The sequence below is a fragment of the Tenrec ecaudatus genome, chromosome 2 (assembly GCF_050624435.1).
Source record: "Tenrec ecaudatus isolate mTenEca1 chromosome 2, mTenEca1.hap1, whole genome shotgun sequence".
Classification (NCBI taxonomy): domain Eukaryota; kingdom Metazoa; phylum Chordata; class Mammalia; order Afrosoricida; family Tenrecidae; genus Tenrec; species Tenrec ecaudatus.
The window spans coordinates 213,482,756-213,510,238 of NC_134531.1; the positions used below are offsets into that span (position 1 = coordinate 213,482,756).

Sequence of the window (27,483 nt, forward strand, 5' to 3'; positions counted from 1 at the left end):
CTACTCTAAAGGGTCACTGCGAATCACAATCAAAATCAAGGAGGTGGCCGAGTTTTTTGAGTTACATTCCTGTGGTGCATTTGTTTTCTTTGATAAGTCAACAACAATGCATTTTATTAACTAAAATGCCTGGTGTGCATTGGGCTTCACTCCTTGTGTTGCATGGTTCTATGAAATGTGATAAATAATTGTCAGTCTGTGAACTTTGGCAAGTACTTGTCCTGTATCCATCATTACCAGTACCACATAGAAAAAAGTCTGTGTCTTAAAATGACCTGTGGTCTATGTCCTCATTCCTGTCTTCTCTCCATACTCCCTCCCCCGGCCCAAGTACATTGGTTTAAAACTATCTGCTGTAATTTGCACACAAACGAAGGTGATGGTACTGTTCCCGTCTCTCCTTTATCTATAGGAAGCTCTGAATCAGAGAAGAAAGGTGACATGCCAGGATTACAGAGAGGGCACATGACAGAGACAAGAGTCCAATCTAGATATTGTCCAACCTGCCCATGTCATTGCTAGAGAGTAAGGTCGGAGCCTCACCTTGCTCAGTTCTCCTGCCTCAGGGGACCCAGTAATATACCACTCCGCGGCTCCTAGGAAAGGCACAGGGTTCTGCTCTGTCCTCTCTCCTGAAGCTCCGGCCCTCCCACTGTCTCTGCCACTTGCTCCTCATTGCTTCCCTCCTGGACAGCTGAGTGAAAGCTGGTTTTCTCCAGCCAACAAGCGGTCTGCTTTGCAGTCTCCATATTGGGTGGAAGGCAATCTAAGGCTCATTAAGGGAACTAATCAATTCCAGGCCTTGCACTAGCAGAGCAGATTACCACCCAGGCAGAGCCATTAGTGAGCCAGCGCATTAACACATGACATCTCCGCGAATCAATATGGAGCCCATGTAGAACAAGCGTGCCTCCTCCCACCCCACCCCACCCCGCTCCGTTAACAAAAAATGGAAGCCAATGCCACAACTTTTCAAATGCATTCAAGTATGCATTTAGGATCGTGTTTGTTGGCAATTCTAGGCTTTCCTGTGGGCCTGTGGGGGTCTCTGGTGGCCTTTATTGCTTCGGGGAGTGTGTCATTATGGGCACTGAAGCTGGAAGCTTGCCCTGCCTACTCGTGGCTAACAAAGTCTGCCTTCCTGAGACTCGTACGCGGGGAGTGTGCATTGTTTTACGCTTGGGGCGTACCCTAAAAGAGATATTTTTACTATTAGTGAAAACAGTTTCTCCACGGGTGATGATTACACATCTAAGTACTCCCTGGATGTTAGCCATCGTGCAAACTCCCAGTCCACACAAATAACATTACCAGTGAGAAATATCTGGCTTGCTAAAAATGAGTGCAAGGACACTTCCCCTCCCCTAGCCCATGCCCTCTGTACCCCTGACGCTTTGTCAGTAAGGACTTTGCAGCCATCACATGCACTTGAAGTCCTGCTGCATATGCTAATGAGCTTTTGAAGGTAATCGGAGCCAGACTGCCCTCAACATCAATAGTCCATTGAACAACCCATGAGGGGCGTAAACAAGCTCCTGGAAGGTCTCCATTACCTTTTAATTCTCTTTCCCATGACCTTGTTGAAGTACCCTTGTACATGAAATTATTTTAGTAGGTAGGACGGAACTAGACCTCTATTCTTCAAAACCACGAGAACAACTGAAAATGAAAACAAAGCGAAACGAAGCAGAGGACATGATTGTCAAGTCAGTCCCTGACTCGTGGCAAGCCTGGAGCGCAGAATAGAACCGCTCCCTCTGGTTTCCAAGGGTGCACTCTTGTTGGAAGCTGACTGTCACATCTTTCTCCTGCAAAGAGGCTGGTGGTCTTGAACTCTCAACCTTTGGACTAGCTGCTGAGTCCTTAACCACTGCACCACTAACACTGCTTCGGCAGAACAGTAGAAATGAGCGGAGGACACTTCACAATGTGCAAGGGAAAATGGAATGAAACTATCAAGGGGTTTTTCCATAATCTTTCCTAGGCCTCCAGGATTTTTACATTGTGCAGTTGATTTCACGCCCAGGTGAATTTCTTCTTTGCTTCCTCGGTGGATAGGGACCAGATGGACACGTGTGAGGGTCTGGAGGCGGCTGCACAGGATGAAGGCAGAATATGGACGGGATCTGCGGTGATCCACACCGTTAGTAAGCGTAGAAGCCCCCTGGTACAGAGCTGTCCCGGAGCCCAGTGCCGTGTCTAACGAGCTTGAGGATGTGGATGCTGTTTGAATACAGTCTGAAATGACAGTTCTGTCAATATAGAGCGGGAGAAGGGCTTCCTTCTAGTTTTACAAAATAACCAACATTCGTGTTTCTTCATATTTTCCTAGTCTGTAATTACTCTTAATCAAAGTACAACAAATAGTAAACAGTAAAAATGAAATAAATGTGGTGACAGTGTGCCAATACGAGGAGAAAACGTTCCATCTGTCTAGCAGCGAGCAAAATGGGTGTAATTACTGCTCATTTTTCTCGTAATTGCTGAGTTATTAGTTTAAAGCTTACACACAACTGGTGAACAGCGAGTACTACCCATTCCCTAATTACAGCCCCAGCTTTGCTAGCTGGAAACCAGGGCAAGTGGGGGCGGAGAAGACGATGTGAATTAACCCTGACTGTTTACGTAGAGTTGAAACTCTCTATTTAATTGGAATTTTATAAATGTCCCGTCCCTTGCCACTCCAAACATTAAACCATCCTGATTGTTATTCATTTTGAGGTAAAGCATCTGTAATCCATTTCCAGTGGTGGAACCAGAAGGACCATTTGGCTGGAAACAATTCAAGCACACCCACCAGCCTTTGGATCCCGTTAGTGGAAGTTGAACACAGGTTACGTATGAGAGCTTAGAGTAACAGCATGTAATCGAGGACATTCCATCCCAAGTTCAGGATTGCACCTAGGTGGTCAGACCTGACAGCAGCAACTGCATAGCTGAGAATACGTTTTTCAAAAGAAAATGCTCCTTTGATCACTCCTACGTAGTACAGATCAAATCATTAACACATATAATTTGTGATACAGTCTTCTAGCATATGGTCTCATTTCTGAAGTTCACTTAAGAAAGACTGATTTCTAGTGGGTTCTCATCAGAAAAATAACAAGGGATGAACATACTTTTGCCTATAACTATTCTAACAAGAGTTCATGGTTCTGGGTTGATTCTATTTGGATCTGACTTAACAAAGGCCAGACAGAAGTCGTGTTTGAGTGACAATGGTGGACTTGATCTGCTAGTGATCTGGAAGTTCTCAAGGCATTTCTAATGAAACCAGGATTTTCAGGCTCCCTGTGATCTATGATCACTGACGACAGCAGATTTATGTTAAGTGACATGTTCTGAAGCTATAGTGTTTGTTGAACGAGGTACTATGAAATAAAGGAGAACCCTAGGATAAACTTGAAATGGGGTGGCATTTTTTTTACCTTTAGCAAACCATCCTAATTACTGTTCTTGAAGGGGGACAATCAAAATATAGCATAGCCTGTTCATTTTATTCCTTCTAGCCTAAGAGATGTCAAGGGATATATTTCTGTTAGCGACACTACCCTGAAAAAAATTATTACAGTATTAGTGTGAAATCTTGCCTGGGCGGGGGGGGGGGGGCGGGGGGCGGGGGGGAAGCTCACACTTTCAAAAGCAGAGGAGAGGAAGGAAGGCCTAGTGGTTTCCTGCTTTTGTTTTTGTTTTTTTGCCATTGAACCTACTGATCCAAGACAACCCCATGCATACTAGAAGGAAGGGTTTCTCAGTCCTGTGCTGACCCCGTGGTTGCTGGTGTGTCTCAGCCCATGGCTGTGGCCATTGTACCACTTTCTCTCTCTTAGTGCTGCTTAGATAACATACAATCAAAGAATCATCCATTCATAGCTGTAGAAGCGCCGATTTCCCTCGCAGCCCCCACTGTAAGTGGGCAAGGTGCAGAAGAGAGAGAGTGTTTAACCTCTTGGTTGAGATAAGGCAGTGGAACAGTAATTTTAAAATCTTCCTTCAAAGCCCCCAAGAGCAGCGGTAGCCCAGATCCTTTGAGCTACGCATGATCACGTGTGTCTTATGCATAATCCTTTGGCTGTGCTCGCCAGCTGGGGAGCAGAGATAGGAAATGTCGGGGTTTTGCAGCTTTAAAAATGGTTCCGATGCTTCCCCCAAAAGCAGAGATGTGAAATGAGAATTTGCATAACTTATCGCGAGTTACCAGGGTTCCTTTCAATCTTCTTATCCTGTTTGAAAAAAATCTATTAAGAGAATATTAGAACAAAATGCATTTTCCTCCTCGGGGAATTCATTTTTACTCTTTCTTCGAGTCCTATGGGAACTTCCGTTTGTTTTCAGTTATTTATTTTGGTAATGCCGCGTGTCTTCTAAAGAGTTGGCTTTGTCCTTGCTATTCTCCGTCTGAGCCCACAGCATACGTTGCCGTTGATTCTTTTAACTCTGAAGTGCAGTCTCTGACCTATCCTGGTATGATTATCCTAAAGTCCTAAACGAATACATTTTCATTTTTCCTCATTTGCCTTAGAAAATGAAAATAGATACAAAAATATGGCCAAATTAGTTTTTTTATGTACTCGAGGCACTTATTCATGTTACCTGGTGAATGACCCCTCATGCTCACATTCAGACATACACCAACACCCTTGTACACGTATTTGTTATCCAGTTGATTCTGCCTCGTCCCTAAGATCCCTAGAGGTCAGAGTAGAGCTGCCTCAGAGGGCGTCCACGGCGGTACATCCTCATGGAAGCGGCGGCCTCATCATTCTACCCACAGAGTGGCTGGGAGGCTTGAGTCTCTGACCTGAGAGGTTAGCAGCCTACTCTTTAACCTACCATGAGACCTTTTAAATCATTTTTTAAAATTCTGTAAAATTCTGTGCTGCTGGGTCTATCCGCCTTCTTTCCTTTATTCTCCCCGCCCTTCACCCTCCCTCCTCGCTTCATTCTCTGCTGCTGTGTTTAGGTGCCATCGAGTCCGATCCAACCTATCGCCCCCCTCTGCACAGCAGGACGGAACCCTGCCTGGCCCTGCAGCGTCCTCACAACTGGCCCGGGCTTGAACCCACGAGGGCAGCCGCCTTGTCAGTCCACCTCCTTGAGGGATTTCCTTCTCCACCTCCCTCCTTTCTGTCTGCCTCCCTTTCCCCTTCCTTCCCTTTCTCTCTTCTGCCCCCCTCTTTCTGCCTTATATCCATGGTACCCATTCTACCCGCTAGCTAGCTCCCTTTGCTCCTCTCTCCTTTCACACTTTGATTTACAGTCTGTGCCTTTCTACCAATGCTTACTTGAAAGCCAGTGACAAGCAGCCATTTACAATTGAAATCCAATCTTCTCCCCATTTCTGGACTTCCCCATCCATGTCTTATGCGTTCCTGTTCTGCTTCTACGTCATTTCCCGTCACCCCCTCCACTTACCCTTTTCTTCCATCCGGAGGGATTGCTTTTCCCTCCTTTCTCCGCTGGCTGCCCTTCCCTGTGAGCCTTCGTCCTTGCACAGTGCCTTCTCTCTGGGCTGCTCTCGCGGCATCCTGCCTTCAGTTCACAGATAGCTCTGCACGCCTCCTGTGAGCCTGGCGGGGAGTGAGTTATGTGTATTGGGATGATGGCTACAGGGTGCGCAGTTTGAACCCACCTGTGGGAGTCCGCCAGGAAAAGATCTGACTTTCGGCGCCCATAACAATGGATAGCCTGGGAGACCTAGGGAGCAGGTCTACTGGAGCCTGGGTTGAAGGTTGCTGGGTGGGTCGAGGGTAGAGGGGGCTCCAGGGCCTGGTGCTGGCGTTCGGGGTTATGCGCCTACGAGTGTGCTGTGGTCTGGGAACGCAGCCCAAAGAAAGAGCGCTGACTTCCTGGGGCTGACATTTCAGTGGCATAACAATAACTGTGTAAATATTCCATGCTTAGTTATCCATGCTGTAAAGAAAAAGAACTCAAGGACGCGTGTGGGGAAGGCAAGCGCTCTGTCCTTAAATGGCCAGTGAGGGTGTCTTTGTGAAATGGACATCTCAGCGAATATCTGGACAAAACGAAGGGGAAAGGTGCCGATCTTTCTGGGAGGAGGACGTTTGTTGGGTCCGTGGTGTAATTCTTACTTTCCAGGCAGGAGAACTGAGTTCAATTCTTGGCCAATGCCTAGCCGCCGCCCGGTTAACATTGGAGGCTTTGCATGTCGCTCTGGTGCCGAACAGTTCCCGAGGAAAGCAGATTAGGAAGAAAGGCTTGACTGATCTTCTCCCCCAACTCAGCCAATGGCTCGATCCATAAGCCATCTCAGTGATCACTCAGCCCAGCCCGGCAGCGTTTGTTCTGTGCTGTGGGGCGTTGTGAGTTGGGGCCAGCTTGATGGTGACTAATGAAAACAGCAACATTTTGAGATTAAGAGTCTTACGGGCAAAATCAGACCCCAGTGTATAGAAGCGAGAAGCAGTGCTTTTACATTCTGTTAGAAACCAGAAGCCCAAACGCAGTGCGGAATGTTTGGCTTTTATTCTTCCTTTAACTATTCACCCAGTGATCTGAGAGTAGAGATGCTAATGCTTCATATCTTCCAAACTTTAGGAGGAGTTTTAGCTCATTACACTTAAGAAAAGTAGTCGGAAGAGCGACAATAAAAAGGTAGACCGAAGGGAAACTGATGCATTTGATTTATGGTGCTGTTGAAGATCATGGAAATGAGCTGACAGAACGACAGAAAGAAGCGAGTCTGTCTTGGAATCCACAGAGCTAGAGTGGTCCTTAGGAAGCTAGGATGGCGAGACTTTGTCTCACCTACTGTGGGCATGTGATCAGGAGAAATCTGTTCATCCTATGGGAGAGCATGCTTGGTAAACTAGGTCATGGAAGAAGAAGACCCTCGGTGAGGTGGGGTGACACTGTAGCTGCCACGGCAGGCCCATGTCCGACAGTGTGGTGATGACGGGGTGCGGTCGCTAGTAGTCAGAAACGACTTCAGGGCACCTAGTGCAACCACATTTTTTAGGGTATGTTTTAAAGTGGTTTTTATTCCCATGTCAAGAAAACAAGTTTTGAGAGAAAAACAAGTCCCCCCCCCCCTGTATATATATCTATCCAGGTCACAAACCCACAAAGAAGCCCCAAAAATAACAACAACAAAAAAACACTCCACCTTATACCATTCATTATACACCCTCTGACAATTCTCCTCTTTTATGCCGGTGTTCCGTTTGTCCTAAGTAATCCTCCTTAACTGCTGGTGTAGTGGTTAAGGCTTCAACGGCTAACCTGGAGCCTTGTTTGAACTCACCAGCTGCCCCACAGGAGAAAGGGGTGGCAGAATGCTTCTGTCGAGATTGGTAGCTTTAGGAACCCAATGGACTTCTTCTCCCTTGTCCTGTAGAATCCCTGTGGGATATTTGGCTCGATGGCAAGGGGGTTCATGTTGATTTCTTGGTTGCTTCTTTGTTTCGGTGCCCTTTCTGGGGGGCAGTCTTGTGTCCTATCTATTCAGAACACGCTCTTTTCTTTCTATTCTGCAAGTTGCCCGTTTAGAAAACATATCTATCCGAATGCTATAGTTATGCTAAATACATAACTCTCGATAGATGAGGGGGCTTCGAAACATTCATGGAAAATGGAATGAAAAGATAGTGGAATTTTCCCATGGGCTTTCTGAAGTGTCCCTCATACAGGATTCAAGCAGTTTATTATAATGAACAAAGATTTTTTAACCATAGATTTCTGAATAATAACATTTTTAATATAAGAATCTGTTATTATGCTGATTCCACATGGGATTTGTCCATGTCTAACTGGCCAAGAGTAAGAATTCCCAGCACATGGCCGCTGTGAATGCTGACAGACTCGATGGCAGTAAGCGGGTTTGGTGATTTACTGAGCATGAGCAGTGGGGCAATGGGAATGTTTCTAATTACACATGCCCTGGAGTATCTCAGTCCTCATGGTGAGAGGACGAACTGATGGGAAAGTGGGTCTTTGTGGCTATCCCGCGGGTATCCCTGCCTGCCTCAAAGGACACTAGCCTCTGATTTTCTGGAGTATGTATTCCCGTATGGTCACGTAACAGGTGCTCTAGAAAAAGCCATTGAAAACTGCTATTCTCTTACCTTCAAAGCCCAACCAGTACATGTGACGCCAGACTCTCTTAAGTAACTCTAATTCAGCATGTCTTTATTCTCTGGTGATGATATATTAAGTAAGTGGGGGGGGGGGGTGTTGTTGGAACCCAAGACCATATCAGTAGAAATTTAAAGATGGGGGAGTGGATAACAAATCAATATGTACAATGAAATTAGTCTGACCAGGATATGGGCATGTATTCTGTAAAAATCTCTGAGAAATAAAATTCCCTTAGGAAAACAAAGGGGAAGGAATTGGCCTAGATGAACTACCTAAACCCATAATCTTAGGACAATTCCAACACTGGGATGGTTGTGCTATGATGGTCTGCAGATGGCAGGGACACCCGCCTGAGAAGGGTGCTCTACGGGATTCCCTTCTTTTCTCAGGTCCACAGGGGCTGGGTCTGATCTGGTCCAGTGCTACTGTGTGTCTCCTTGTCTGTGAGAGTACTGCGCAAAGCCAAGGTAATTGGAATAAAATCCACAAATTTAGAACTAAAGAACGCTTACATATTCCGACACAGCCATTCCAATGCAGTAATATGATCTTGCCCTTCCATTAATCACAGCATAGCATTTAATTTTGGAATCAGTGTGTGATAAACTAAAGATAATCACAGTATTCAGCATTAGTGAAGACAAACAGCATCCTGGAAACTGAGTTAGGTACTGAATGCGTTTTACTTCTTTCATACGCAAGTCGAGATTCAAACACTTGTTAATGAAGATCAAAAATTGCAGCCTTCAGTCTGGATTGTAAATCAATGTGATGAAAACAAAATCCTGACAACTGCACTAATAGACAGCATCCTGATAAATGGAGAAAAGATGGATGCTGTCAAGGATTTCATCTTGCTTGGATCCATTGTCCATGCTCATAGAAGCCAAGCTAGAAAGCTAAACTCACTTCCATCAGCGCAATGCTGACTCATAGTGACCCCTTGTGGCTTTCTAAGAGACTGTAACTGTTGACAGGAGTAGAAAAAACTCATTTCTCCTTTGGAGCTACAGATGGCTTTGAACCGCTGGCCATGTGGGTCACAGCCCAACATATAACCACTACCCCACAAGTGCTCCTTACTCAGAAGCAGCAGTCAAAAATCAAACAATATATTGCATTGAATAAATCTGCTGCAGAAGATCTTTTTCAAGTGCTGAAGAGCAAGTATATTACTTTGATGACTAAGGTGCACCTGAAACAAGCTGTAATATTTTCAGTCACCTTATATGTATGTGAAAATTGGACATTGACTAAGGAAGCTTAAAGTACAATTGATGCATTTGAATTGCGGTGCTGGTGAAGAACACGGAGAGTCCCCTGGACTGCCAGAACCAGCACACTTGCCTTGGAGGCAGTACAGCCAGAATGCTCCTTAGGAGCGAGGATGGAGGGACTTTGTCTCGTGAACTCTGGGCACGTGATCAGGAGAGACCGGTCCCTAGTGAAGAACCTCGTACTTGGTAAACTGGAGGAGAAGCAGAAGAGAGGGAGACGCTCAAAGACCTGGATTGACACCCTGGCTGCTGCAGTGGGCACAACATAACCAGTGTGAAGATAGCACAGGACCACTTGGTGTTTCATTGGGCTGTGTCCTGGACCTCTCTGCGCTCAAGCTGACTTGATGGCACCTAACCATAACATATTATGTCTGTTTGTCTCTCTGTATGTGTACCTGCATGCATGTACACACACACACACACACACATACACAGATATACTCATGTATTATAGATATGGAGCCATAACAACACACTGGATAAGCACTCATCTACTGAGAGGGGCTGGGGGTCAAATGTACCAGCTCCTTCACAGAAGGACAATGTCTCTGTCTATAACACACAGTCTTCCAAGATTTAGTAGGCCTTCAAGGCTCCCTGAGACATTCTGTTTCTGGCAGGGAAGGTGAAGTGCTGAGACAGAGGAAAGCTCCGTGGGGAACTCACTGTCTCAGGAGTGTTCCTAAGAGAAAGCAACAGGTCAAGAAGAACTAGGCACAGGTAAACGTCACTGATGTTGGCTGTGGGCAGTCCTCCCTTCCCATGGAAAGGGGCAATGGTAGTGAGAGGAAGTGTCTACTCAGCCTTTTCCTTCAGAAGGGTTTCTGGTAACCTCCTTGCGAGTGACTGGCTGCAGTGGTGGCTCCTGACAAACGAAGCCCCCTCTACATACTTGGAGGCTCAACTGGGCACTGGATAGGTCTTGGGCAGTGGCAGTGGATATTGCTGGTAGAAGGGGCCTGCCTTAAAGTAGGCAGTACAGAGATAGTTGCACACTACACTGATTCCGGTCATTTGAACAGGACCTGGGTAGGAATCTTTTCCTAAGGCTTTCAGCTATTCCTGGAATGCCCTGCTTTTGGGAAAACCAGGGCATCTGGACCTCACTCCCAGTGGTAATGCTCTCTATCTCACCCCTGTCCATACTTCTATTTCTCTCTCTTTTCCCCTCTCCCAATTTCTCCACTTTCTTCCAAATTTATGAACTGCTCTTTATACATCTTTATTTATTTGTAGAAAGACAAGTGTTAAAATAGACTGGCACAGGCAAATTCCATCAATTGGCTCCATTAACTGAATGTCTTTGGGGGGATAATTTCATTTGCTTCTTATTTTGACCTTTCCTCTTTCCAGGAGGCCTGGGAAGCCTCTTTATTGGCTCCACATGGCCCTGCCCAGGGGCACTTCCGTCAGCACTGGCGTCAGCAGCTCTGGAAGCCAGCACAGCTCCTCCGAGGCCCTTCCCAAGGCTGGAGGTGCCACCCTCGCAAACTCAAACCTGTACAGGGATGCTCCCTTCAGCTGCACGAGCATGTGCTTTCCAAGTGTTTCCGCCTACAACCTTCCCAGCAGCTAAGGGAGTCAGGAAGTACCAGTATTTCTCCCATTGTGCAAGTCAGGCAGTCAGAAGAGGGGAGTTTAGATAACATGCCCACACTATATATAAAGATTCAGGGGTCACTCCACCAAGAGAGTATAGCCAGAATGCATATGTATGCACTCATTGACTCACATCACCAAAACGTTACAATACAGCATATATTGTTTTCCTGCACACACAAATCATTTTCCAGATTTGCCCATCTGTTAAGTCATGAGATAAGCCTAAAAAAATATAGAAACATTGGATTCCTCCAAAGTATCTTTTCTAATCATGACACTATAAACCTAGAACTTCATGACAGGAAGAACAAGAGGAAAATATCTAATACATACAAACTGAATCATACTTTCTTTAAAACAGTGGTTCTCAACCTTCCCAATGCTGCGAACTTTTAATACAGTTCCTCATGTTGTGGTAACCCCCAACCATAAAACTATTTTAGTTGCTACTTCATAACTGTAATTTTGCTACTGTTATGAGTGAGGTGACCCCTGTGAAAGAGTCATTCGACCTCCAAAGGGGTCACGACTTCCAAGTTGAGAACTGCTGCTTTACAGGTACTGGGTAATAGAGGAAGTACAAAATGCAATCAAAGTTCTAGAATTAAGCAAGAATGGTAATATAGTATACCAAAGTCTCTGGGATACAGCAAAAGTAGTGCTCAGAGGAAAATTCCTAACAACAAATACATACATCAAAAAACAAGAAAGGACTTAAGCCAATAAATAGCTCAATTCTACAGACTGCTTGATCAAACACAAAAAGAGCAGCAATAGAACACTACATCTCCCAGCAGAAAGCAAGTCACAAAGATCAGAACAAAGCCAGGAAAACCCTTGATATACTCAGTCAGAAGACTAGGAGTCAATTTTTGAGAGGAACAATATAATTCACAAACCACCAGTCAGATTAACAAAGGAACAAAATGAGAAGTTGAAAATAAACAGAAGAACAAGTTATATAAGCTACAATAAATAGAATCATAATAGAAACGTATACTATCATACCCCGATACATTTGGAAACCAGCAGAAATAGACACATTTCTAGAGCCACACTACCCACCTAAAGTCACACAAACAGAGGAAGAAAATGTGAGTGGGTCAATAACAAAAGAAGAAACAAAGAAAAAAAATCTCAATAAAAATAATTCCCCAGCCTAACGAACTCCAGTGGAGACTTTTACCAAAATTCAGAAAAGAGTTGACACCACTTTTAGTCATATTGTTCCAGAACATGAAAAGGGATAGGGTACTATCAACTTCACTCTATTAAGTATGAGCCTGACACCAAAATCAGCCACCATGATAAAAATACACACACCTGTGTGAAATAAAATTGTGGACCAACATTCCTCAACAGTATAGACGTGGAAATTCCCAACAAAATTCCATTCAACAGAACCCCCTGCAGATCTAACAATTCTATATCATAAGTAGTGTTGTCCAAGGATGGGTCAGCATCCTAAGATCGATCAATGTGACCCACCACAGAAACTAAACAAAGGAAAATCTCTTTGTTACCTCAGCTGATGCAAAAAAATCTAGTCCCCATTCTCAATAAAAACTCAGCAAAATAGGAATAGAAGAGTGGTCGCTCAGCACAATCAAGGGATGTACACAACACCAACAGCCAACATTATTTTCCATAGAAAAAGCCTGAAAGCTTTTTCCATGAGATTGGGAATCAGGCAAGGTCTTTTTAATAATCATTTTAAGTCAGTATTATCTAGAAGTCCTAACTAGATCAATAGAACAAGAATGGGAAATAAAAGATATTCAAATTGATAAGACAAAACAGTAAAATGATTGCTACTTATAGATGATATAATCCTCTACATAGAAAATTATAGAGCCTGAACAAGAAAGCTACTAGGAGAATTCAGCAAAAAGACAAGTTGTAAAATCAACAAACATGAGTCAGTCTAATTCTACACCAGCGGTTCTCAACTTGTGGGTGACCCCTTTTGGGGTGGAATGACCCTTTCACAGGGGTCACCCAATTCCTAACAGTAGCAAAATTGCAGCTTTGAAATAGCAATGAAAATAATTTTATGATGGGGGTGGTCACTACAACATGAGGAACTGTATTAACGGGTCATGGCATGAGGAGGGTTGAGAATTGCTCTTCTACACTAAGGCAACTCCCTAAATGTAAATGGGATAATGTCTTTTGCAATAGACTTCTCCACATAAATTCAAAGGTTTAATAATAAGGGATAAACTTAACCAGAGTTAGAAACATGTTACACACACACACACACACACACACACACACACACACCAAACCAAAATTATTTGCCACTACTAAAGAAAATAAAAAGAAGAAAGAAAAAAATCCAAAAGCCAAAGAAATGGAAAAAGATTATGTTCATGGATAAGAAGACTTAATATTGTGAAAATGTCAAAACTACCCAAAGTGATTTATACATAAAATGTGATATTGGTCAATGTTCTGGTAACATTCATAATGAGATGGAAAATGTAATTAACAATTTTCTTTTTTATTTTTATTTATTTTTTAAACGCTTTATTAGGGACTCATACAACTCTTACCATAATCCGTACATACATCAATCGTGTAAAGCACATCTGTACATTAATTGCCCTCATCATTCGCAAAGCATTTGCTCTCCACTTAAGCCCTTTGCATCAGGTGCTCTTCTTTACCCCCTCCCTCCCCGCTCCCCCCTCCCTCATGAGTCCTTGATAATTTATAAATTATTATTTTGTCATATCTTTCCCTGTCCGACGTCTCCCTTCATCCCCTTTTCTGTTGTCCGTCCCTCGGGGAGGAGGTCACATGTAGATCCTTGTAATCGGTTCCCTCTTTCCAACCCACTCTCCCTCCACCCTCCCAGTATCGCCCCTCACACACCTGGTCCTGAAGGTATCATCCGCCCTGGCAGACCATGAAAAGTGAGCACTACTGAAGAAAAACAAAGAAGATCTCAACTTCCCAATCTCACAACCTACTCTGTAGCTGTAATTGTCAAAACAGTCTGGCACCCTTATGGCATTGTCATAGAGACCACTGAGGACACAGAAACAAATCCACCCACACATAGACAGTTTATCTTTGACAAAGAATCTGCATCCATTACATGGGAAAGAGGTAGAAGAATAAAAGCAGGTAGCTTAGCAGAAACCAAAGTCTAGAGAACAAAATACGTTGCCAACCGCATATCTAACAAGGGTCTAATCTCTAAAAAGTATTAAAAGTTCCCAACACATCAATAACAAATTAACAATCCATTTTAAAAATGGACAAAGTACATGCACATACATTTAACCAAAGAAGTCATTAGGCTAGTCAATAAATACAAGGGAGTTTTAAAAATTTGTGAAAAAATGGAACGAAAAGATAATAAAAATTCCATTAATTTTTGCAGCCTTTCAATACTTAGGGATGCGTGTAGTCGTTAGACATTAGGGAAATGCAAGTCAACACTACAATGACTTATTATCCCACAACAGCAATAGTGACACTAAAAACAGAAAATAACAAATGCTGCTGAAGTTGTAGAACTCGCACGCACCGCTGAGAGGAATGTAAAATGATACAACCACTATGGAAAACAGTTTCTCAAAATTCCAGAAATAGAAATACCATATGATCCTGTAATCCCACTCTTAGGTATAGGTACTAAGGCCAAAAGAGCTCTGACAGAGATAGGCCTATGCACACCCCACTTACAGCAGCAAAATTCACAATAACACAAAGATGAAAACAATCTAAGTTCTTATCAATGGATGAATGGATAAACAATTTGTTTACATACACACAGTAGAATACAATGTAATAATAAAGAATAACAAATCTTCAAAACATGTCACAACATGGATGAACCTGGGGTACATTATGGTAGGTGAAATAAATCAATCATAAACTTACCTTCTAAAGAGAGGTTAGGAAAGCAAAATAAACACACTAAGCTGAAGCAAATACAGATTTGTGAGCCAGCCTACAAGAGCACCTATTTTAGATCAAATAAACAGTCTGGCTCCATCTCAAGTAATGAGCTACACATTGGTGATATCGCTAAGGAATGACATCGACTGAGTGAGACTAAAGGAAGGCAAGGTGGCAGAGAGAGCTGGTCTACCTCATCCAGGGACTTGAAGGCAATGGTAAAAGTTTTGGTTTTAGTCTTAAGTTCAATGGGAATAAAGTATTTTAAGGAGGTCAGAGAGTTGATTTAATACTGGCTTAAGGCTACTCTTGCTCATAAAGTTTAGGAAAATACTGTCGAGAAGCAAATGTAAATGCAGAGAGACCAGTTAGGGAACTGTACAGAAGCCTAGCTGGAAGGTGATGGTGACCAGACCTGGAAGTAGAGATAAATGGACAGACTTGATGTATTTTGGGGGAGGGATTAGGATCAGCTAAAGTTAGTGCTGGTAGAGTGAGTACAGGAAACAGCATAGAGGCGGGAATGTAATTTCAAGAATGATTCCTAGATTGATTCACTGGATGAATAGTGACCCCATTTCCTAGGGTGAGAATGATACGAGGAAATCTCTGTTAGTAGAGAGAGCCATTTAGACACATTGTGTTTTAAATATAAGAAGATACTTGTGGACGTACCAGCTTGGCTGTTAGGCTCGACTATAAAATCGGTGAGTGATAAGCGTATGTGTTTTTGTTTAGGGTCATTGGAATGAATGAAGCACTATGCAGAGTGGGAACAGGAAGGAGAGAGGGCTCGGTGTGTTTTTGAGTAACGCTAACATTAGTCAACCAAGCAGGAACCCTCAGTGAAAAATCCAGTGGGTTCAGGGGAAATTTTGCTTGGAAGCAGGGTTGATGACCTTCAAGGAGGGTGTCTCTATACTGGTCATCTCTGACTTAGTGACCAAGCTCCGTTGTATTGACTCCATGATGATCAGTTATCATATAAGTTGAATACCTGTCTCTGTGTGTTTTTTTCATTATTATTGTCTTTTATTACCAGTATCTTTGTAAGTGTGATCTTTGTTGAATCATGGATCTTTAGAAAATCCATGAATGATAATACCAGCAAATTATATCCTGCAACATTTTACTCATATCTAGTGCATATTACTAACATTAAGATGTAGAGGGGAAAAATAAGATCTTAAGCGGGGTTCTTTGTAACTCCAGTATTTCATTCTTCACGTTCTGCCTGTGAAATGCTGCTGAAAGTTCAAGATGAGGTCATTGATTTGAAATCTTTAAATTCATCAGACACCTGGATAAAAAGCCCATTATCAAAGAGGTTGAAGGTGAGTGGTTGGTGATGAAGTAAAGATTTATGTGTCATCTCTTGAAAAAAAAAACGTGATTGTGAATGAGAAGTAGTTAAATGGTAGGGCTAGTAAGGAGAAATTAGTTTTTTAATTGTTATTTGTTGTATGTTTGTACAGATGAAATTTGTTGTTGTCTTTAGTTAACTGTTGAGTCAGCTCTGCCTTACACCAACCTGATATATAGCAGACTGAAACACTGCCCTGTCCTGCACCATCTTCCTGGCCATTGGTATATTTGAGTCCATTGCTGTGGCCGTGGGGTTAGTCCATCTGACTGAGGGCATCCCTTGTTTTCTCTGACCCTTAACCTTACACCTGTGCTGATGTCCTTTGCCAGCAATGAGTCTTTCTTGTGATGCTTCCAAAGAAAGCAGGCCAATCTGCTGCCTCTCTAACTTCTAAGGAACATTTTGTATGTTTCCTGAGAAGATTTGCTCATGCTAGATATGCTCTATGAGAGCTTAAGTACGGAGCGCAGAGAAGAGAAATTTAAAATCATTCCTCACAGTATGGGAACAGAGTACGGCCAGAGTGCTCCTCAGAGGCGAGGCTGGCGAGACATTGTCTTGCATATTTGAGACATGTTGTCAGGAGCGAGCAGTCCTTGGCGAAAGCCATCGTGTTTGGTAAAGTAGAGAGGAAGGGAGAAAGAGAGGAAGGCCCCCCAGAGCCATGGACAGTCACAGCACGATGTTCTGAGGATGGTGCAGGGCCATGCAGTGTGTCATCCTTTTATGACAGGGTCACCGTGGGTCAGAACTCAAGCAAGAGCACCTGAACACAGCGACTCCAGGTGAGGTAGGCTCTCAGAGAACGGCTCTCTGAAGGATGTAAGATCGCGGTGCTTTTCATTAGTACCCTCCTTGTTGGTAGCTGTGGAGCCAGCCTTCTTCATAGGAACCTCATGGACAACCGAACGAAAGCTGATCCTGAGCCACCCTCCAGTTCTGAATGGTCAGAGTTTTCAGAAGTATGTCACCAGGCCTTTATCCCTAGTCTTACACTGGAAGCTCTGCTGAAACCTGTTCAGGATCATGGCTGCACACAGGCCTCCCGAGACAGTCAGCTGATGGGTGCAAATGAGGTGCATTAACTGGGAATGTAGCTTGGATTCCCATCGTAGTAGTGGAGTTTGTCCCATTGACCCCCAATGCCCTGTACTGTTCACTATAGCCCCAAATCTCGCTTCCATTGAGTCAGTTTGGACTCATAGTGACCCAGTAGGACAGAGTAGAACTACCTTTGGGGTTTCCAAGACTTTAAATCTTGATGGGAACAGAATATAGTCCACCCCACCACCAAACCTCCTTACTGCACACTGTAATGTGTCTTCCTTCAAAAAGACTAGACAAAGTTAATCTTCATGTACATCCCTGTGGTTTTGGAAAACCGCACCCCAGGTGAACCTCCAATAGCCTCTTTGACTCCCGTGTGGTTATCGCAGTCCTACTTATGTCTTGGTCTAGGCATCGGCACCTAGATTCTTGCCCTCTGTGTCTCTCCTCATTTCTGTGGCTCTTTTCCCCCTTTATAGAACACCACTTACGACGGAAAGCAAGCAGTCTTGCTCGGCTGCTAGCAGAAATACTAGCTGTTGAAGCCCACTAGCAATTCTACAGGAGAAAGTAGTAGCAGGCGGCTCCCATAGAAAACGGACAGCCCTGGAAATCCTGTGAGGAAGTCCTCCTGTGTCCTACAGGGTCTCTGGAAATGGAGTAAAAGCTGGGGAAAGTATGTGGGGGCCACATATGACCCCCACCAGTTTTATTAGGGAAGCAGAACATCCAGATCCATACCAGCACAAGTCCAACTGCCACAGGGCAGAAGTCAGGCATGCCTCCACCCTCCATTCTCCTGTACCCCCTTTTGATATCAGCCAATCCCCCCATGACACTCTCCTTCTGTGCTGGGCTCATACTTAGTGCGCTGACTACACAACACTCACAGACAAGAGTCATAATTATGGGGTTTATTAGGGAAACAAACAGATTTCCAAATGGTAGGAATGCAGTTCTTTTGCCCATAGTTTTTCTTCTCCACCGTGGTGGCAAGCATGTTTCTCTCGGGTCCGTGACTTCTCAGACAAGCAGTTAACTTGGCCTCTGCTTAATCTCTACCATGGTTTCCTTTTGGCATAGCCCCTCTGGTTGGTCTCCTAGTTTTGCTAATGTCGAGTCTCAAACCAAACTCGCTCCCATTGAGTCTATGCCAACTCATAGGAACCCTACAGTGCAGGGTAGAATGCCCCTGAGTTTCCAAGGCTATAACTCTTTATGGAAGAAGAGAGCCTTGTCCGACGGTTTCAAACTGCTGACCTTGCTGTGAGTAGCCTGGTGGTATAATGGGTTACTCATGGGGTTACAAACCACAAGGTCAGTAGTTGAAAACCATCATCCTCTCTGTGGGAAAAAGATGAGGCTTTCTACTCCCATAAATACTGACGGTCTCAGCAATGCACAGGAGTGCTACTCTTTCCTATAGGGTCACGTTTTGGGGTACTGTAGCCTCTCCTTTTCCTGCTGCTTCATTACTTCAGGCACATATCTCACATGTGCTCTACTGGATTCCCGGATGGTGGGAATTCTCTCTTCTTGCTTCTGGTATGGTTCACTCGGTTCCCAACGGAATGCCCAAACAGGGTCATCTGTACCTTATCTTCAGGTTCCCACCCAGTCATTTGGGAGAGTTGCAATGCCTATGCACAGAAGGGCCACACTGAGCCCTTTCACTGCTTGCAAAGCAATGGCAAGATTCTTGTGTTTTTAGGTCATGTAGATTAGCTGGCACCCACCTTGCTCTCCAGCAGGATTCATGTTAATGTCACTGATAAAACCTTATTTCCAAACAAGCTCAAATTCACAGGCATGGGGAAAGGGATCGGAAAGTCAGGATTTTAGCATAATTATTTGGGGGGGCACAATTAAACTCACCATATGCCCATTGCCCATCTCAGCATGACGTTATCTTCCTTTCTTTCTGTACTTCCGTTACCTCTGTCTTAAAGGGCTATTAAGGGCAACAGAGCAGATCAAAATCAAGAGATAAATGATTCTGTCTATCTGGCTCTGTTACAGCAACATCAAAATAAACCAACCCAATGACATGAAGCCTATTCCACCCTATATAGGGTTTCTGAGGCTCTGATTCATTACATCTTTCTCCCCTGGAGCAACTGGGGGTGTTCAAAGTGCTGACCATGCAGGCGATCATCCTGTGTGTAAGCCCCTAGGCCACGGTTGCTTCCTACGGCAGGGCTGTTGACCCGGAAGTCCAGCGAGAGCAGAGGAGTGAAGGAGAGGGGCTGCGGGAGTAACTTTATACCTCGGAACTTTACCTCTTTTCTCCTGTATCTAGTAGCCAAAAGCTAATTCAGAGTCATGCTTTAATTCAAGATTCCTCCGTGGCATAGAGAGTTTGGGCTCAACTACTCACCTAAAAGATTCGCACCCACCCGAGTGAACCTACCCAGCGACACCATGGAAAATCATCCTGGGGGTCAGTTTCCACAGAGATTACAGCCGAGAAAATGCTATGAAGCTCAGTTCCACTCTGTGACATGCGGCTTCATAACCAGTTGGATGGTGATGATTTTGTTTGTTTGGGGTTTATATTTTCTTTAACTCTGACAAAGGCAAGGGCTCTTCGCATTAGTTAAAAAGACTGCATTTGGAGAGGCTGAAGGTGGTAGTTGAGGGCTGAGCAGAGAGCTTAGCAGCGTGGCATTTTGTTACCAGGCCACTGGCTGTCTTAGGCAGGCAGCCCTTGGAATGAGTCTGTATGACCCAAAATACAAAACCAAACCCACCAAAATGCTCCCTCATGGCCTAATTCCACATGAAGACAGGAAAGAAACACATTTCTGAGAGAGCCCATTTGAAAACTCCTGTGCTTAAGAAAGAAAACCTTCCAGGAGACCGTCCCTGCAGCTGGAGGATCCGTGGTGAGCTTTCTGAACAAATCAGAGAGGCACCTTTCAGTCACACGCAGGCTGTGGGGTGTGAGGAAACTGCAACAAACAAAGGCAAAACAAAGCCAGAATACCCTCTATATCCTTAGGCAAGTGTTTGCTCTGACCACATATTTACATATTAAAGTCTGCTCTGGGAGAGAAGGGGATGGGAGGGGGGGATGATTGTGAACATCACCCTTTGGATCTGTAGGTCTCTCCAGAGGCACTTTGCCTTTTGAAACTGAGCTCTGTGCCCACTTGTCTATGCAGAGATTCAGGGCTGTTAGTGGGAAGGACAGTGCTTCCAAGCCACCGTCTATTTCCTGCAGGAAAGAGCCGTCAGTCTGTTTCCATGAAGATCTGCCTTATCAGAAACGCCACGGGGCTGTTCCCATCTGCCTTATTGGGCCACGGCTAGTCAGAAGCAACTTGAGGCTCTGGTTTGAGTTTGGTTTAACATAGACCTCCACTGGGGGCTAGTTAAGCTTTGGGCAGTTTGAACCTGCTTGCCACTCGAAGGAAGGACTATGGAGTAGCCTACTTGCCTGCAGATTAGAGTCTCAGACACCCTCTGGAACAGTTCTTCCTGGCTTTTTGGGTTGCTATGAGTCGTACTTGACTCCCGGCAGTAGGTTGTTCTGTTTTTCGAGCCTCTAGTTTAAAAGCAGCAGCATACTCCTGCCTCAGAAGAAGCTCATTACAGATAGGCGTCACTTTTCTGTCAGGAAAGCTATTTCCTTGAAATGACAATGTACCGAGCCTCAGATCACTGGCATGTAACTGCTAGGCTACCCCTTTGATCCATTTGTTAAAAAGCTACTTTATTGATTTTTAGCTGCTTTTTGCCATGTTTGGGTTAGTATTTACACATATGCACATCATGCCTTTTTTTTCTTCCCCCACATCAAAGTGCTGAATAAATTCACTGCACTCAGAACGTGCGTCCAGAAACAGGGGACTTTTCTCTGTATAGATTTCTGCCACTTCACCATTAGGATGAATGTGATGTTTAAGGTGTTCCTTCTGAATGGCTTCCAAGATGCTTCTTCAACCCTTGGTCTACCACACCTCTCCTTCTCAGAGAGTGGTGCCAGGGGGACACCAGTGAGGACGCGCATCCATCTAACATCTATTCTGTTGGACAGGAATATTTTGTTTAGTTTTAATTAATTGACTGACCTAACTAGTGGGCTGAAGGAGCCCTGGTGCTGTGCTGGTTACATGCTAGGCTATGAACCACCAAGTTAGCAGTTCAAAACCACCAGCCGCTCTACTGTGCTTTTTTCTGCTCATTATGGGTCACAGCTGTGGAAAGTGACAGGGGCAGCTCTACCCTGCCCTGTAGGGTCACTGTGAGTTGGCATCCAAGTGATGGCAGTGAGTAGTAACTCGTGGACCTTGGTAGGAGAGTGGTGAAGCAACCAGCTGCTGTCTGAGAGTTGGCTAGTTTGAACCTACAGTGGCTTCAGGGGAGAACAAAACTGCCTGAGAACATGTTCCTCTAAAGATGACAGCCGAGAAACTCTGCGGGACAATCGGCTCTGTCCTATATGGTCACCATCAATTGGAACCTGCTAGATGGCACACAACAGCCACATTGGTTTAGTTGTTGACATTTCTGGGTGGCACTGGCCTCCAGAAATGCGTTGACAATATTCACTGTGTCTGTGGAATAGTGATTCATTTAGTAATCAATTTACATTTACTCAAGTAACTAATGTGCCGTTTCTTCGTGGATCTGGCAGTCACTGTGGCGGGGGAGGGAGACCGTGTAAAGAAGAGCTCAGGGGAGGGCCAGAAGGGGCTGCCTGGGACGGGGCAGGATGGACACTCAGCCCGCATGACCATGTTGTCCTTACAGCTTGTGCCCTGCCGCCCACGTGATCCCCACGTGTGCTCGGGGAGGGGAAGGATCGCCGGGGTTCTCTCATGCCAGGCTTTTCTTGCACACATGTGCGCTCTGTAAGATGCCATCATTACTACACTGTCTACATTCCTGATGACGTCACTTGAATATTATAAATGACTGCAATTGCATCAGATTAAGGACACCCTTTCAGGTTGCTAGACCAGAAGGTAAGTCAATATTGTATGGAGAATGGCTTTCCAACCAACTAGGAGTCACTGTGACTTTTTTAGTCCATATTCCTCCATCTTTTTCACACGTACGAAGAGAAAACATTGTGCCGTACCAAGTTAATGTGGTATATAATTTATTCACCCACCAAAATGAAAAGACATTAGGGTCTTGTAGTGCAGGGGTAGCACAAAAGTTTAAGTTCTCAGCTACTAGCATAAAGGTTGGTGATTTGAACCGCCACCTGGCCCATGACTGCTTCCATAAAACGTGTGGCCTGCGAACCCTGCAGGGCCAGACTGCTCTGTCATCCGGGCTGCTGGCTGTCAGAATTCACGCAAAGGGGCCCAACAATAGATGCAACTGCAACTTCACCAGAGCAAACACTCCGACTTCTGCTTCTGTAACCATGACAACCTCGGAAATCCTATAGGACAGTTCACTTGTTCCCATTTGGTTACTGTCAGTCGTAGTCGATGCAGTGACACATAACCACAACAACGGCAGTTTGAGACCACTCAACTCCACACACCGCACTCACTGGCATCAAGTCAAAGCCGACTCAAAGCAACCCTATAGGACAGGGTAGAACTGCTCCTATGGATTTCTAAGACTGCCACTGTTTACAGAAGAAGAAACCTGATCTTTCTCGCCCAGAGTGGCTGGTGGTTTTGAACTGCAAATCTTGAAAATTGCAGTCTAAAACATAACTAGTACACTACCAGGCTTCCTTATTTGAGACAATGAGGGTCTTAACTAGTCAGACTTTTGTCATTACTGGTATGTTCAGTGCAGTCTCACAGCTGAGCTAGATTCACAGGTCATCTCTGTCCCGTGGCTTTCAAAAACATCTATCTCAAGGTCAGCCTTTGAAAATATAAGTGATAAATGTAAAGCTTGGTCAGACTGCATCTATAGATCGCTCTGTGCCTCTGAGTTGCTTATTGGAGTTTCAGGGTGCTGCAAACCATTAAGTGTTAAGATTCAAACAAAATCAGTGGAGGATTGAGTCGACTCAGAATTCACCTCTAACAAAAGCACCTGGCAATTTACTTCTTTTTCTTTCTTTTTTTGCAATTTACTTCTAAACAGTCAGCCATGGAAAGCCTATGGAGAGGTTCTACTCACCGGCTCCCTCCGAGTCATCATCGACTCAATGGAAATGATAGTGGTTGTGTGGTAGCCTGTGTCCTGTATCCTTTTCTCAGACTACAGCTAGCCCGAGCATTGTTGTGCCTCGAGGCATCTGATTGTCTTATGTATGCAGGGCATGTGGTCCTCTCTCAGGAAAGTAACATCACCATTTAAAGTAATGCAAAGCATCTATTGGTATGACGGGTAATCATGTGGCGAGATCCATTTACATGGTTTGACTTTCTCACACTCCAGGTTCTCTGCCTTCAAAGTGAGTGAATCCCTTGATGAGGAAACTTCCCTCAGAGGATGTGCTTGCTTTCTTCTCAAATGTTAAAACTAGAGTCGATTTAATGAAAATATAAAAACACAGGAAACTATAAAATGGATAATAAAGTTATCTGTGATATCATGACTCAGAGAAAATTGCTGTCCACATGTGGTATGATAGTTCCATCTATTTCTCCAGGCATCTCTACCAATTCTCTCTCTACTTCTACCTCTTTCTCCATGTCCATATTTATAGAAATAGGTCGGTAGGAATGCCTATGGCTATCATTTGCACTTTCATGTACATGCAACTGTATCATGTGAAAGTTCTTCTACAGGATGCTTTTTGTTTATTTTGTGGACATTGTATGGGATTCATATGCTCCTCCTTAGTGGGAGAGAGTGTGGTGGCTGTATTGTCCTCTGTCGTTTGGTTTTAGCACTGCCCATGCTTGGATATTGTATCTTTTGTGACTTAACAAGTACATGCCATGACGTGCAGAACATTTTGAAACAACTTTGTGCACTGGGTGCTTTTTCCTGCACCATATAGTCTTTAGTGGTTTTTGTGAATCAAAAGGAGTTCTCCATTCAAATGAACAATACTGATCTCCAGCCCTCCTTTGGAAGAGTTGTTCAGAACGCCACACTGAAGACACAGTCCCTTACAAAGCAAACGAACAAGAAAACCTCACTGCCATCAAGTCAATTCTGACTCATACTCTATAGCAGCGATTCTCAACCTGTGGGTTGTGACACCTTTGGAGCTCAAAAACCCTTTCACAGGGTTTGTCCAATTCAAAACAGTAGCAAAATTACATGGATGAAGTCGCAACGAAAATAATCTTATGGTTGCGGGGTCACCACCACACGAAGAACTGTAAGGAGAGGTCGTGGCATTAGGAAGGTCAAGAACCACTGCTCTGTAGGAAAGTGTGACTTGCCCTGTGGGTTTCTGAGAATGTTCTGAGCCTTACCTTTCACCAGGGAATGCTGGTGGTTTCCAACTGCTGACCTTATGGGTAGCAGCCCAACATGGAACCACTATGCCACCAGGGTTTCTTAATTCAATTCTACTGAGTGTAATTAAAAACAAACAAACCAGGAAATATTTAAACCTCAATTTCTGTTTATCAGGATGTCAGATTGTTCAAATTTAACATGAAGCAGGGAAACACACACACACACACACACACACACACACACACTCTCTCTCTCTCTCTCTTGTGGTTTCTTGACTGTATACACGGTATGTTGGTGGTGAGGTTGAATCCATTCCAACTCATGTATACTGACCCTGTGCGACAGAGTAATAATTTTCCATAGAGCTTTCTCTGATGCAATCTTGATGGAAACAGGTTGTTCAGTCTTTCTCTCAAGGAGCCCTGGGTGGGTTTGAACTTAACATTTCGGTTAGTAGATGTGCGTTTGACTATTGCATCTCCAAGGCTCCTGTGGGTTTCTGGAAGAGTAGAGTCATGTCTTACAGACTAATAGTCATGCTCCATAGAAGGCAGGCCTGCTTCTGACCTGGAAGGCCATCTTCTGCACCGCCCATAGGCCTGGGCTGCAGGCTGCAGGGCCGGGCTGGGTCCTGCTCCGTAGAGCTCCCCTCACATCCTCGGTGAGCACAGGAGGCATGTATGTCTCTGCTGTGGGCAAGGCTAAATTCAAGGGCTTATAGAGCCATTTCCTTTATTTGTAGGGGAAGCAATTTGATCCCCAAAGTTTGACACACTCATGCTCTTTCCTTTTCTAATTATCTCCTATTTATAAAATAGAAGACAATAAATTCTGCCAGGCAATCAGCAAATGGGCACCAAGTGATGTGCTTCATTTTAATTGGCTTGCCTTTTTCTTCTCTCTCTCTTTTTTTCCTTCTGTGCTAAATTATAGCCCATCAGTGTGTGGTTTCCTGCAGTGAGCAGCTAATAATATGCCCAGGTGCAGTCAATTTTACTTCCTAAATAAGAAATAATAGCTATGGATCCCCAACATGTAAAATGGAAGAGTGGGCTGCAATATCTTCTCTCAGCAGTTGTGCATGCTAGGGCAAGTTTTAGAGCATACGCTTCCCTGCCATTGTTTTCTCTTTAAAAAACGTGATTGCAATTAATTTGCATCACACAGCTGAATTAACAGTTGTAGTCTTCATGGATGCGCAAGGCATTCTTTGAACTTTCTGAGAAACGTCCTATTTAGGGTAGGTTTGAAAGTAGAATAAGATACATTCAGAAAAAGGGATATAAAACCACTATGTTTGTATTAGTCTAGGTACTTTAAAGAAACAAATGCACAGAAACTCATGGATAAGAGAGAGTTGTATGTAAAGGTTAAATACGCATCAAGAAAACATCCCAACCCAGTGCTGCCCAAGCCCACAAGTCCAACATTAAACCATTAACCCATATGCCCCACACCAATCCACAAAGTCCTCCTCCATCTCACAAAACAGACGCAATGATGCCGACTGCAGGAGGAAAGCTGAGTCAGTGAATGTGTAAGCATCTCAGCGCTGGCAGGGGTCTCCACACGGCTGCTCCAGCACCCAGGGCTGCATCAGGGTAGGTCCATGTGGCTTCTCCTCAGGGATGTCTTGCAGGAAGTCAGCTTTGCAAGCTGAAGCAGGAAACTGCTAAGGTAGCTGCACCCTGGTGTGACCATCACAGAGCAAGAGACCCAAGAATGAGGAAGGTGAGGCTCACTGAACCATTTATCCCTCCGTTCTTCAATTAACCTGCATGTGTTTATCAGCCAGATTGGCACAATAAACTAATTCAATGTTGTGGTTGCCTTTCAGTTGCCTCTGGCTCACAGTGACCTTGCTCACAGCAGCACAGAACACTGCCCAGCCCCGTGTCATGCTCAGAACACCAGCATGGCCAAGGTTGCCGTGCTCAGTGCTCTCCTGCAGGCGCTCTTCCACCTGCATTGACGCTTGGCTTTGCTAGACGTCATGTTCTCTGCCAGCCAGGGATCCTGCCTGATGATGGATGTTTCCAAGGGAAGCCAGCTAGTGGTCTCTTGGGGTCCCCAGGGTTTTCATTGACAACTTTGTGGAATGTGGATCCCAGATCTTCTTCCTAGTCAGCCTGAGTTTGGAAGCTCCATCGAAAGCTAACTATTGTGGGTGACTTCATGTTTGCAATGCTGATGGTATAGTTTCTGGAATCCAGCAAAACACACGCCAGCACGGTACCATAAACTGTCACATAGCTGACAGGAAGCCCCGATAGATATAGATAAAACCTGTTAAATGACCCCATTAAACAGAATTTCACTACATTCATCTTCCAAATGGTACTAAGTGCTGGCTTTGCCTAGGCCCATCTGGACACTAGGCAAAGATACTCAGAGAGATGTCAGTGTGGGGGACTCTTTCCCCTCCTGCTACTTACTGAGCCTGTCATCCCAGCCATTCCTACGTAAAACCATTTTAGAAAGCTTGGGAAATTTCTTAAATGAGTTTAATGGTTTACAATGAGGTGAGACTATGTGCTTCAGCTTGTTGTTGTTTTTTAAGCTTTCCATGGTATTTCTTTGGTCGCTTGACCAGGGGTGTACAATCTTCTGTGAACTCAAACTTTCTCTGGGGACAGGTTGTCAGGCATTTTTACCCTCGTGATGTATGGCCACTTATCCCAGCCTCGATGTGCAATTGCAGACACTCTTGAGTCCCCTATAAACCTATGGAACAGGTACCCAAAGTAAGAGAGTCATTGAATGAGCCAACACCACATTAGTCCAACTTGGGAAATAGCGCCTAGCTACGCATCACAGATCACACCAGTGCTGCAACCCTAA

General features: G+C 44.4%; 1 protein-coding gene across 1 annotated transcript in view; it reads left to right on the forward strand.

The window, feature by feature from the left end:
• The window catches only part of DSCAM (DS cell adhesion molecule), a 646,922-nt gene that overhangs the window by 120,354 nt on the left and 499,085 nt on the right, over positions 1-27,483 (forward strand). The gene's annotated exons all lie outside the window — the stretch shown is intronic.